This window comes from Dendrobates tinctorius, unplaced genomic scaffold (genome assembly GCF_039654945.1).
Source record: "Dendrobates tinctorius isolate UK_male_01 unplaced genomic scaffold, ASM3965494v1 ptg000162l, whole genome shotgun sequence".
Taxonomy (NCBI): domain Eukaryota; kingdom Metazoa; phylum Chordata; class Amphibia; order Anura; family Dendrobatidae; genus Dendrobates; species Dendrobates tinctorius.
The window spans coordinates 55055670-55068390 of record NW_027361829.1 but is presented as its reverse complement, the minus strand read 5'-3'; positions in this window follow the sequence as shown (position 1 = coordinate 55068390).

Here is a 12721-nt window from a genome sequence, read left to right as displayed (position 1 = left end):
GATAAGATCACGATGTATCTACGTAACCTGTCCACCCCATGGATTCTCTGCAGAACTCGGCTGCTCCTGATTCACCTAGCAACACCCAGGTACCTGCTGTCATGACAAGCAAGGGCCCCCGCCTGGCAGCTCCTAACCGCTTCCATGGTGATCCCACTCAGTGTCAGGGGTTTTCTCAATCAGTGTACCCTACACGTCGAAATTTTGGGGCATATGTTTTCTTCTGACCATGCCAAAGTGGGCTTCATTATGTCACATCTAGCAGGAGAGGCTCTCGCCTGGCTGAATCCATTGTGGGAGAGAGGAGACCCGCTGGTTAGTGATCTTCAATCTTTCCTAGAAACTTTTCGCAGGACCTTTGATGAACCTGGCCGGGTAACGTCAACCGCTTCTGCCCTGCTTCGCTTACGCCAAGGAACCCTCACAGTGGCTCAGTATGCTGTTCAATTCCGCACCCTCTCATCTGAGTTATACTGGAACAATGAGGCCTTGCTGGCTACCTTCTGGGAGGGCCTATCTGGAAAAATTAAGGATGAGCTGGCGGGACGGGACAGGCCTACCATCATGGATGACCTGCTTTCCTTGGTGACCCGGATTGACCGGCGCTTTCAGGAGCGTTCCACGGAGATTAAGCATGACAGGAGGTCCTACCACCTGGACTCTAATTTTTCCAAGACGTCTACCTCATCCTCTTCTCCCGAAGCTATGGAGGTAGATCGAGTAAGTCTGGCCAGCCGCCACCAGGAGGCGCGTCGCAAAAACGGAAGCTGTCTGTACTGTGGTAGTTCCGAACACCTGATCCGCTCCTGTCCAAAGAAGTCGGAAAACTCCTGGGCCTAGGCTCGGTAGGAGAGGCCAACCGAGGTAGAGAACGTTCCTCTCCTTCGTTGCAGAGCTCAGTCTCCGTGACCTGCGGAGCAATAAAATTTTCTGGACTTTGTCTGTTGGACTCCAGAGCCGCTGGAAGCTTTATCCAGCAGACGCTTGTGGATCGCTACCACTTACCAGTTCAGGCTCTTCACAATCGGTTGCAGGTAACCGCTGTCGATGGCCAGCCTCTGACCGAACCTGTCCAGTTCCAGACTGAGCCAGTAGAACTCCTGGTAGGTCTTATGCATTCTGAAAGAATCCATTTTTATGTGTACTCTGGTTTGTCTCACCCCTTGCTTCTAGGTTTGCCTTGGTTTCAGAAACATAAACCAGTCCTTAATTGGAGAACAGGCGAAATTCTACGTTGGGGAGATTCCTGCTCGGACCGTTGTTTAACCCGGCTTGAACCAACTTCACCCCTGGTCCAACCTGCTACCCTGCCTGGATTACCATCCGCCTACTGGTCCTTCTCGGATGTCTTTGGGAAAAAGGAGGCTGAAAAACTTCCTCCGCACAGGTTGTATGACTGTCCAATAGACCTTCTTCCTGGAACATCTCCACCCCATGGGAGAGTTTACCCTCTTTCCCAGGCAGAGACTCAGGCTATGTCGGACTACATCCAGGAGAACTTGGCCAGAGGGTTTATCCGAAAATCTTCGTCACCGGCTTCTTCTTCGTGAAGAAAAAGGACGGATCCCTGCGGCCCTGTATCGACTACCGAGGACTGAAAAAAAACAGGTACCCTTTGCCTCTAATTTCAGAACTGTTTGACCATCTCCGAGGGCCCAGGATCTTCACCAAACTGGATCTCAGAGGGGCTTACAATCTGATCCGAATCAGAGATGGAGATGAATGGAAAACAGCCTTCAACACCCGTGATGGCCACTACGAGTACTAGGTAATGCCGTTTGGTCTAAGCAATGCTCCCGCTGTTTTCCAAGAGTTCGTCAATGACATTTTCAGGGACCTGCTTTACACCTGTGTTGTCTACCTAGATGACATTCTGATTTTTTCTACTGACTTGGTCTTGCATCGCAGACAAGTGCGCTTGGTCTTACAGAGGCTCAGGGAGAACAGACAAGTTTGAGAAGTGCCTCTTGGAACAATCCTCTTTGCCTTTCCTTGATTACATTGTTTCCTCCACAGGATTAAATGGATCCAGAGAAGTTATCGGCTATACTCAAGTGGCCTCGTCCGTCTGGGTTGAAGGCCATACAGCGATTTCTGGGCTTTGCCAACTACTACAGACAATTCATTCCTAACTTCTCCACCCGAGTGGTGCCCATCTCAGCTCTGATCCGGAAAGGTACAAATCCCAAGGATTGGCCTCCTGAGGCTGAGGAGGCTTTTGTTTCTCTCAAAAAGGCCTTTGCTGTCGCACCTGTTCTTCATCGTCCTAACTCCAATGAACAATTTTTTTCTTGAGGTCGATGCCTCTTCAGTAGGTGTGGGAGCTGTACTAACCCAGAAATCGTCCTCCGGGCGAATGCATTCCTGTGGGGGTTTTTTCCAAGGTTTTTTCTTCCGCAGAGAGGAATTATTCTGTTGGAGATCGGGAATTGTTGGCTATCAAATTGGCTCTGCAGGAGTGGAGGCATCTTCTAGAAGGAGCCCTTCATCAGGTAGTCGTATACACCAATCACAAAAACCTTGCTTACCTCCAAACCGCGCAAAGGCTGAATCCTCATCAAGCCCGCTGGGCTTTGTTTTTTGCTCGTTTTAACTTTGTTCTTCATTTTCGCCCAGCTGACAAAAATGTCAAAGCAGACGCACTTTCCAGAGCCTTTCTACCTCCGGATCAAGAAGAAGAACCGCAGCACATCATAGAACCCTCAAGGTTAGTCGTGGTTGATTCTACTGATCTTGCTCGGCTGCCTCCCGGGAAGACTTTCGTGTCAGCTTCTGAGCGTTCTCGTGTCCTTCGGTGGGGTCACTCGTCCAAGTTGGCTGGTCACGCCGGCCAGAGAAAGACTCTGCAACTCATCTCCCGGTACTACTAGTGGCCTGCCATGGCTAAGGACATTCTCGAGTATGTCACAGCCTGCCCTTCCTGTGCTGGTAACAAGATGGCCAAGCATCTACCCACAGGTAGGCTTCAGCCTCTTCCAATTCGTCTGCTCCCTGGCTACATATCGCAATGGACTTCATCACAGATCTCCCGATCTCATCTGACTGTTCTGTGGTGTGGGTAGTGGTGGATCACTTCTCTAAAATGGCTCACTTCGTTCCACTACCCGGTCTTCCAACTGCTCCTGAGTTGGCGGATCTGTTCATCCGGCACATCTTCCGTCTCCATGGTTTCCCTCTCCACATTGTGTCCGACAGGGGAGTCCAGTTCACCTCAAGATTCTGGAGAGCAGTTTGTAAACTGGTAAGAATTGAACTGGATTTTTCCTCAGCATACCATCCCCCGTCCAATGGACAATTGGAGAGGACAAATCAAATCCTGGCTGGATTCCTGCGTCACTTTGTCAACGCCCATCATGACGACTGGGTAGACTTACTGTCCTGGGCCGAATTTTCTTACAACAATTAAGTAAGTGAATCTTCTGGAAAGTCTCCCTTTCAGATTGTCTTCGGATTGCAACCCCGAATACCTCTTCCCATCTCCGGATCATCTGGCGTTCCAGCTGCCGATACTTTCTTCAATGATATTTCTAAGGTCTGGAGGGATACCAAAACTGCTCTGGAGAAAGCCTCCCAGCGTATGAAAAGGCATGCGGACAAAAGACGTTTGGATGCACCTATCTTTCGCCCCGGAGACATGGTATGGCTCTATTCTAAGTACATCCGTTTCAAGATGCCATCCTACAAATTGGGTCCCTGGTTCATCGGACCATTTGAGATCTTGAGACAGATCAATCTAGTCTTGTACAAGCTGAAGTTGCCCACTTCCCTATGTGTGCCTAACTCCTTTCATGTTTCTCTCCTTAAACCAGTAGTTTTGAGTCCCTTCTTTAAGGATCTGGGTACCACTCCTGACCCTGTCTCGGAGGATGATGTTTTTGAGGTAAAACATATCCTGGCCGTAAAAAAAGTAAGGGGTAAGACCTACTACCTGGTGGACTGGAAGGGTTTTGGTCCTGAGGAGAGATCTTGGGAGCCTAGGGAGAACATCCAGGCTCCTCTTCTCCTTAAACAATTCTACGCAGGCTTGAAGAAGAGGGGGTGTAAAGAGGGGGATACTGTTACACCCGGCCCCGTCCTGGCGCTGCGCCCAGGTCTGCCGTTGTTACACCTGGCCCCCATCCATGCGCTGCGTCCAGGCCTGCCGCTGCTCTCCGTTCTGGGCACTCACCTCGAGCCTCTCATGCTGCTGCTAAGCGTTCTGTCCTTCATCCTGCCTCCTCCTTCTGGCATCCTGTGAGGAGATCTGTAGCTAAGACTATTAGGGCACGCCCGCCCGCTCTCTTGCCTTCTTAAAGGGGCGGCGTGCATTATTAAAAAAATGCAATTAACCAATGGCAGTGCACTGGCTGCTATTTCTGGCCTCTCCTCGATAGGGAGAGCGCCAGAGCAACGAGCATCTATCATTGCTACATCCGGTTCTCATGCTAACCTGTCTGAGCTGCATCTTCAGTCTCTGTGCATTGTCTAATGCTCTCTGTTTGTTTCCACAGCATATCAGTATCCTGTGTTACCTGGTTATATCAGCAACCTTCTGGGCCTAAGCCATCTTGTTCCGCCTACAGCCGTCCGAGTCCAAGGACTGTGTGAAGGTCACTGGAACCGACTCCTTACCAACTAACTGGTTCCAGGACCCAGCTCATTACAGATTCTGCTGTAACTGTTGTTATCCCTTTTGGTCCCGCTGGGACAGCTGCCATGTGTTCGGGGTCTAACTGGAGGTAGCACCTGTGTCCTCCGGGTATTCCATTCTGGCCCTGCCTGAGGGGCTTTACTACGGGTACCCGGGGCTCACTAGTCACACCCCCTTCGGAGCCCCCCAGACTGTGGTCCCGAGGTTTCACTTAAAAAATAAAAACGAATGTGAACTTCACCATCTATGCCTCCGCTTCCATTCGTTACAACATGGGGTAGTCAGGTCAAAGAAGAGAGCACAGACAGGAGAAGGCAGCACATGGGGAAAGAGAGAGTGGAGAGGTGGGTAAGCACATGGGGGGGAGAGATTCTCAACGCTGCAAAGCCTGCCCCATCGTGACATTACCACCCTCCCGGACTTTCTGCATATATAATGAGTTTATGTATTTTAATGTTATAAGTCCTACTTTTATCTAGGTGAACTTTGTATTCTATAATTTTTATTATTTATAATTTTCTTGAGCTGCCGTCGCTATATGCACTAATAAATTAAGCTTAAATTGTAAGTTTGTCTATAAGCTATCTTTATAAGTTATTACCATTTGCAAGTAGTTTCCCCTTTAAATTTGGCAGAACTTGCTTTCATGCAAGGATGTTTTGATTAGGTTGAAGTATCAAATAATATTTGATTAATGACAATCTCATGGTTTATTTATGAATGATGCTGTTCAGATTGTTGTATAAAATAATTGGTCCATTAGATCATATGGTTGTTTTATGAATTAAACTACTTTTTCATAATCTAAAAAATGTGCATTTTGTCCTATTTGGTTATTTTGATCATGTGAATTTTTATGAATGAGCGCTCTCTTTTTAGGTGGCATGCTATAGTCAGTATCTTCTCCATATGCGACAGGAATCTATCCTTCATTTTTTATGTTTTCTCTGCAAAGACTGACAAAATACCATAGTATTGGGAGATAAGGGACAGTTAGGCTATGTGCACACGTAACGGAACTCTCGCTGAAGTTACCGCGAGAATTCCGGAATTCCATTCCGCGGGAAAATCGCATTTTAAATTCCCGCGATTTTCCCGCGGAAAAACTAGCAATTTGCAAGCGTAATTAGCTTGCAGAATGCTAGTGTTTTCCAAGTGATCTGGAGCACCGCTTGGAGAACTGATTGACAGGTTGGTCACACTCGTCAAACACAGTGTTTGACAAGTGTGACCAACTTTTTACTACTGATGCTGCCTATGCGCATCAGTAGTAAAAGATAGGATGTAAAAAAATAATAAAAAAATAAAAAATATTGTTATTCTCACCTTCCGGTGTCCCGCGCAGCCTTCCCGCCTCTCTCCATGCTCCCGGCATCTTCCGGTCCCAGTAATCCCTTGGGCGAAATACCGCGAGATGTTGCGCTCCCGCGACATCATCGCGAATGAACGTGAGACGTCGCGCTCCCGCGAGACCGCGACGTCATCGCGGTCATTTTCGCAAAGGATTACTGGGACCGGAAGATGCCGGGAGCGTGGAGAGAGGCGGTAAGGCTGCGCGGGATGCCGGAAGGTGAGATTAACAATATTTTTTATTTTAATTCTATTTTTTACAGGGATATGGTACCCACAGCCCGGAGGACAGTCTCCTCTCCTCTGGACCGTGGGTACCATCTGCAAATGTTCTGCTTACTTTTCACATGGTGGGTACAGCCACATACGGAAAGTAAGCAGAATAATGCATTCCTATGTGGGCGGAATCGCCGCAATTCCGCTAAATTAATGAGCATGCTGCGTTTTTTACCACGAAGCGATTCCGCCGTGGAAAAAAACGCAGCATTAGCACAGCATTGCGGAATCCCATAGGATTGCATGGGATGCTTATTTTTCGCATTTTCGCGGAAAAATCGCGCGTTTAAAACCGCCGTGAAAACGCGAAAAATACACGATGTGTGAACGCAGCCTTAGGCTTGAAACTCCAATTCATATCATTGATCTTGATAAGACACCGCTGGTTAAGAATACTGTTAAACTTGTCTCGAAGGAGTTTCTCCTCAAGGTGGGTTCCTTGCATCAGGAACGTATCTCATGTTATGCTCTGGATAATCTTCCAACAGGATTGGTGTTCGGATTTCCCTGGTTACAGTTACACAACCCTTTTATTGACTGGGAATGGGAAATGGGGTCCTAATTGTTCTAAGGGTTGTCTTTCTGCTGTACTGGTGTTGTCCTTTAATCTGGAGGGTATTCCGGAGTACCTGAAAGATTTAAGGACGTGTTTGTTGAAAAGGAGACTTAGGTCTTACCACCACATCGCTCCTATGATTGTTCTGTTAATCTCATTCCATGTGCTAAACTGTCCAAGGCCAGTCTATACAATCTTTCCTGCCCGTAGTGTACCGCTGTGAAAGAAAATATCTCAGAACGTCTATGTAAGGGTCACATCCGTCCTTCTGTCTCTCCTGTGGCGGCTGGGTTCTTTTTAGTAAAAAAAAGATAATGGTTTATGCCCTTGCCTCGATTTTTGGGATCTAAATAAAATTACGGTGAGAAATATTTATCCCCTTCCACTTATCCCTGATCTGTACAATCAGTTATCTGGGGTAAGTGGTTTTCCAAGTTGGACCTCAGGGGAGAGTATAAACTTATCCATATTCAGGAGGGGGATGAGTGGAAAATGGCATTTCTCACCTCTGAGGGTTTGTTTGAAAATTTGGTCATGCCCTTTGGTCTCACGAATGCGCCAGTGCTTTTTGAGAATTTCATTAATAATGCATTTTCTGACTTCATTGGGTGCTTTATGTGCTTTATGGTGGTATATTTAGATGACATTCTTGTATTTTCATCTGACAAAGAATCTCACATGGGTCATCTACGTGCAGTTCTCCAGAGGTTACGGGAGACCTCTCTGTTCGCTATGCCTGAGAAGCGCTCATTTTCTTTGTCCAAGAGCTGTCCTTTCTGGGGTTCATCCTGTCTGCCAAGGAGTTTCATATGGATCCTGGAAAGGTACAGGCCATTGTTGATTGGGTGCAAACCAGAGACCTTAAAGGTCTTCAGGGTTTTTTGCGCATCACCAATTACTAGTGCAAATTTATTAAGGGGTTTTTCTCAGTTGGTCAAGCCTCTCACTGATCTCACTCGTAAGGGGGCTGATCTTAAAAACTGCTCGACCCCAGCAGTGGTGGCCTTTTCTACATTGAAAAAATGTTTTATGTCTGCTCCTGTATTGTTCCAGCCCGCTCTGTCTGAACCATTCATTGTTGAGGTGGATGCATCGGAGGTGGGAGTGGGGGCGGTGTTTTTTAAGGTCCCATCACTTTGACTAACTTAAGACCTTGTGCTTTTTTCTCCAAGAAATTTTCTCCTGCTGAGAGAAATTACGATGCCGGGAATCGGGAATTATTAGCCATAAAACTTACTTTAGAAGATTGGAGGCACTTTTTGGAGGGGGCTGTTCACTGGATTACGGTGATTACGGACCACAAGAAACTGTCCTGCATTTAGTCTGCCAAATGTTTGACTCCTAGACAGGCGAGGTGGTTGCTTTTTTTCACATTTTCATTTTTCCATCACCTTTTGACCTGGTTCCAAGAATGTCAAAGCGGATGCCTTACCTTGCAGCTTGGATCTGATATCACCTCACGAACCTGCTTCCTCCATTCTTCAGCATGGGGTGGTCGTTGCAGGGGGTGTCCTCCGAATTGGAGTGGGAAATTCATGAGGTTCAGTTCCTTGCTCCTCCATCTTTGTCTGATAACAAGCTCTTTGTCCCTGTTCAGTATCTGTTGAGTAGACAATATAGAGTCACTGCACACGCTGGTTATGCTTAATATGAAATAAATTTATTGCTTGACGGTGAGGAAGCGACATCTATCTACGTTTCGGCCACATCGGCCTTTATCACAAAAGTCGCTGTAATAAAATACATACATAAAAATATCAAAAAATGTACACTTTATACAAAATATATACATATAGTATCGAGAGAGAATGGAATACATGCATTAGAATCACTTGGGAGGATACAGAGACATTAAAAACGTAAGAGTGAGAGATAATGCGGTAGATAAGACAATGTATGAAACAACATGGAGGAACGTGGTCATACCCCTTTAAATTGAATGTAGGGTCTGTTTTCACCAAATCGATAATGTCACTGCTAGGCATAAATTAATTGATAGCATATTCTGTAAGTAAGGATAAACGGATATATCGTTAGGGTGACATATAAAAAATAAAGTACTGAACTGGGTGTCTGGAGGCCCAATGAATAGATCAGATTTACCAGCGTAAATGATGTAGCTAGTTATGCACACAAAAGACTATAAAGGACTACAAAGGTCTGCCTAGGCATATAGCCGTGCAGGAAAAAGGTATAATGTATTTTGGGGAAAAAAGGGGAAAGAGAATATACCAAAGTTGCCGATAATCCTGTTCCTTGAGGAGGTGGTGGACTGGTAAATATGCCAGAGCTAAATGGAGAAGAAGGGGTACATTAGGTATATAACAGGATTGGTGGTCCTGAGATGGGACCATATTCAAGTTGGTGGTACAGCGGTGGTCCCTATATGGGACGGTACTTACAGTTATTGGTGGCGCAGTGGGTGAAGTATGCACAGTGGTGCCAAAGCAGTGAGTGGATGCTGAGTAGCAAGTTGTGCTTTTTACACTGTCCGGTCCGGTCACGTGACCGGAAGTGAGGCCAGACGCCGGCGCGTGCGCATTGGAGCACGGCCGTGTCGTCTCACAATGGTACCCACCAAAAAGATGGCGCTGGCTGCCAACACATGCGCAGTAAAGCGCAGTCAGAGAAAATCTAATGAAGACACGCAGAGGCTGCTGAGGCTTTGAATGGAACACACGCATCTAAGGGGGAGGTGCAGTGTGCTACAAATGAAAAGGCTGGGCAGTTGAGATATACAATCAAATATATACGAACAGTATTATTGCAAATAATATACATAGACATATAGCATTTAAACTGCGTAGGAGTCCAAACTTAAATAGAGATAAAGTAAAAATAAAAAATAAAAGAAATGAAAAGAGTTAATATGTGACCTGGTGGTGAGCGGGTAATGAGGATGGGAAAGGATGTAAACAATAGGATGAACTGTAATCAAATGAATGATGTAAAATAGGAAAAATAAAAAATAAAATATAAAATAAAAATAAAAATAAAAAGGAAAAAAGGGGAAAAAGGAAAAAATAAAAAAATAAAAAAATTTTTATAAAAAGGATAAAATATAGGAAAATAAAAAAACAAGGTAAATTGAAATAAATAAGAAACAAATTGGCAAAACAAGGAATAAGTGGAAATGAAAAAAAAGGGGGAAATAAATGTAAAATAAAACACCCTCAAAAAAAGAAAACGGGAAAAGCAGGGAAAAAAAGGGGATGGAAAAAAATAATGAAAATTTGAAAAAGAAAACTTGAAAAAGAAAAAAAGAAAAAAAGAAAACACATCATGGTTCATTATCTTACCGCTTGGGTTAGATGTAAAAAGAGACTCAAGAAGGCAACCACTCAATGGGTCTAAAGGAAAAGAGGAAAAAAAATTATTAGATTAACCAATCAATTTCTCGGTTGAGACCCCTCGGATGTAGGGTGTCCAGAGTGTAGATCCAGAATGTCTCCCGTTGCTTTAAAAGGCGAATATGATTACCACCTCTTTTGGGTCTAGGGACTTTTTCAATAATTTGGAACCGTAATTGTGATACGTTGTGTCGGGCTTCCTTGAAATGGGCAGGAAGTGGGAGCCATGTTTTTCCGCACCTAATCGTGGACTTATGACTGGATATTCTGTCCCTAATGGCCTGGGTGGTTTCATCCACATACAGTAAACCACATGGACATTTGATGATGTAAATAACGAAATTAGTTTCACAAGTGAAGTAATCTTTAATTGGATAGGATTTACCAGAACGTGGGTGAACTATTTCATTGCCTTTAATGATGTTAGAACAGCTCATGCAGTTTAGGCAGGGAAACGTACCTGTTCTTTTCTGTCCTGTCAAAGTATGTGTATTGATGTGACTGGAGGTACCCAGGTCAGCCCGGACTAGCTTGTCCTTGATATTTTGAGGTCTCCTCAGGCACATCAACGGTGGAGATTTGAAAATGTTAATTCTAGGATAGGCTCTGGTCAATAAAGGCCAATGTTTGTGGATGAGATTATGTATTCTTTGCATGGACGGGTGGTGACCATGAATGAATGGGAGTCTGGGTGGTTTGATTGTTGTGGTTCTGGTAGTGTCAGGGTCAATCAGTGCTTTGGTCATCTCAGAAGCCAGAAGTGTAGATGGATAATGTCTAGATTCAAATCTATCGGACATTTCTTGCAATCTGAGGTCTCTAGTTGATGGATCTGACACAATCCTGGTGACCCTTTTAAATTGTGATCGTGGGAGACTATTGCGGGTGGACCTTGGATGGCAACTGTCATACAGAAGAAGATTATTGCAGTCGGTGGGTTTAGAGTAAAGATCGGATGAAAGTCTTCCTTGTGCGTCTTTATTGACCCTAGTGTCCAAAAAAGTGATTGATTCCAAGTTATGGGACATTGTGAATTTCAACTCATGTCTGGCATTATTGATGGTGTCATAGAATTTGAAAAGGCTAGTTGAGTCCCCACCCCATATACAGAAAACATCGTCGATGTAGCGAAACCACACTGTGGCAAATTCCTGGACAAGTGGATTGGAGTAAATGTAGTCTCGTTCAAACTTATCCATGTAAAGATTTGCGTACGCGGGGACTACATTAGAGCCCATCGCGGTGCCACACGTCTGGATGAAAAAATCATCCTGGAAACGGAAGAAGTTTTCCCGTAAGACTACATTTAGCAGGTCCAAACATAGTGCCTGTGTGTCTGGTTCAATATTAGCTTCAATGAGAGTTAGTTTGACTGCCTCTATACCTTTGTCATGTGTTATTGATGTGTATAAACTGTTGACATCAAAGGTGCAGAGAATGCTGCTGGGTGAAATGGAATTAATGGAACGGATCTTATTCAGGAAATCTCCTGTGTGCAGAATAAAAGATTTGGTGGTGTGAGTAAATGGTGTTAATATTTTTTCCAAAAAGATGGATAAAGGATTGAGGATAGAGTCCGTGGAGGCTACTATGGGACGTCCAGGAGGGTTGTGTAAGTCTTTGTGAATTTTGGGGAGGGTATAGAGCACCGGGGTTATTGGATGTTGATTTGTCAGAAATGTTCTAGTCTTTGCATCTATGGTCTTGAGCGCATATGTTTATCAAGAATTTGGTCTATTTTCCTGCGTATTTGGAACGTCGGGTCAATATGAACTTTCCTGTATGTGTTGGTATCCGAGAGTTGTCTCTTAATTTCGGTCACGTATTGATTCTTATTCATGACAACGATTGCTCCTCCTTTGTCCGCCGGTTTTATAATGATGTTTGGATTATCTCTGAGGGATGAGATGGCTTGTTTTTCAACAGGTGATAAATTATGGCGGACAGGAAGTAGGCCCAATCGTTGTTCATGGATGGTCTGTTTAATATCCCTGTCAAGGAGGTCTACAAAAGTCTCAACTGCATGATTAGTTTTGGGAGGCATGAAGCTACTTGGATTGCGTAGTCCTAAGGTGTCAATTGTAATAGAAGGGCTTACGACCCGATTGGGATCTGGAGCTGTAATGTTAGCTAACCTTGTTGGAGAATCATCAAAATGTACCTTCAATCTAATGTTGCGATAAAATTGTTGTAGGTCTTTCTCTAATTGGAAAGCATCCCATCTTGGTGTTGGACAGAATGAGAGACCTAGGTTTAGCACTTTAAGTTCTAAAGGAGAAAGGGAGTAGTCAGAGATATTTACAACTAAGTTTGGACTCCTACCTGTTGTGACCGAAGAGTCATCTGGCGATTTTGTTCTCCTCCTCCTCGACCGCCTTGTTGGCGTGCATTTTGACCTAAAAAAGGAACTCTGGAAAGAGAAGTGCTGCCAGTGTCGCTCCCGGATCCTGGTGAAGAACCTCCAACCGGAGAGGATCCCCCGGAGGCTGTATGTCCCCCTTGTTGGCGACGAGATCTGGAACAGTAGTGTCTTGGTGCTGGATCTTTCCATCTGTACAC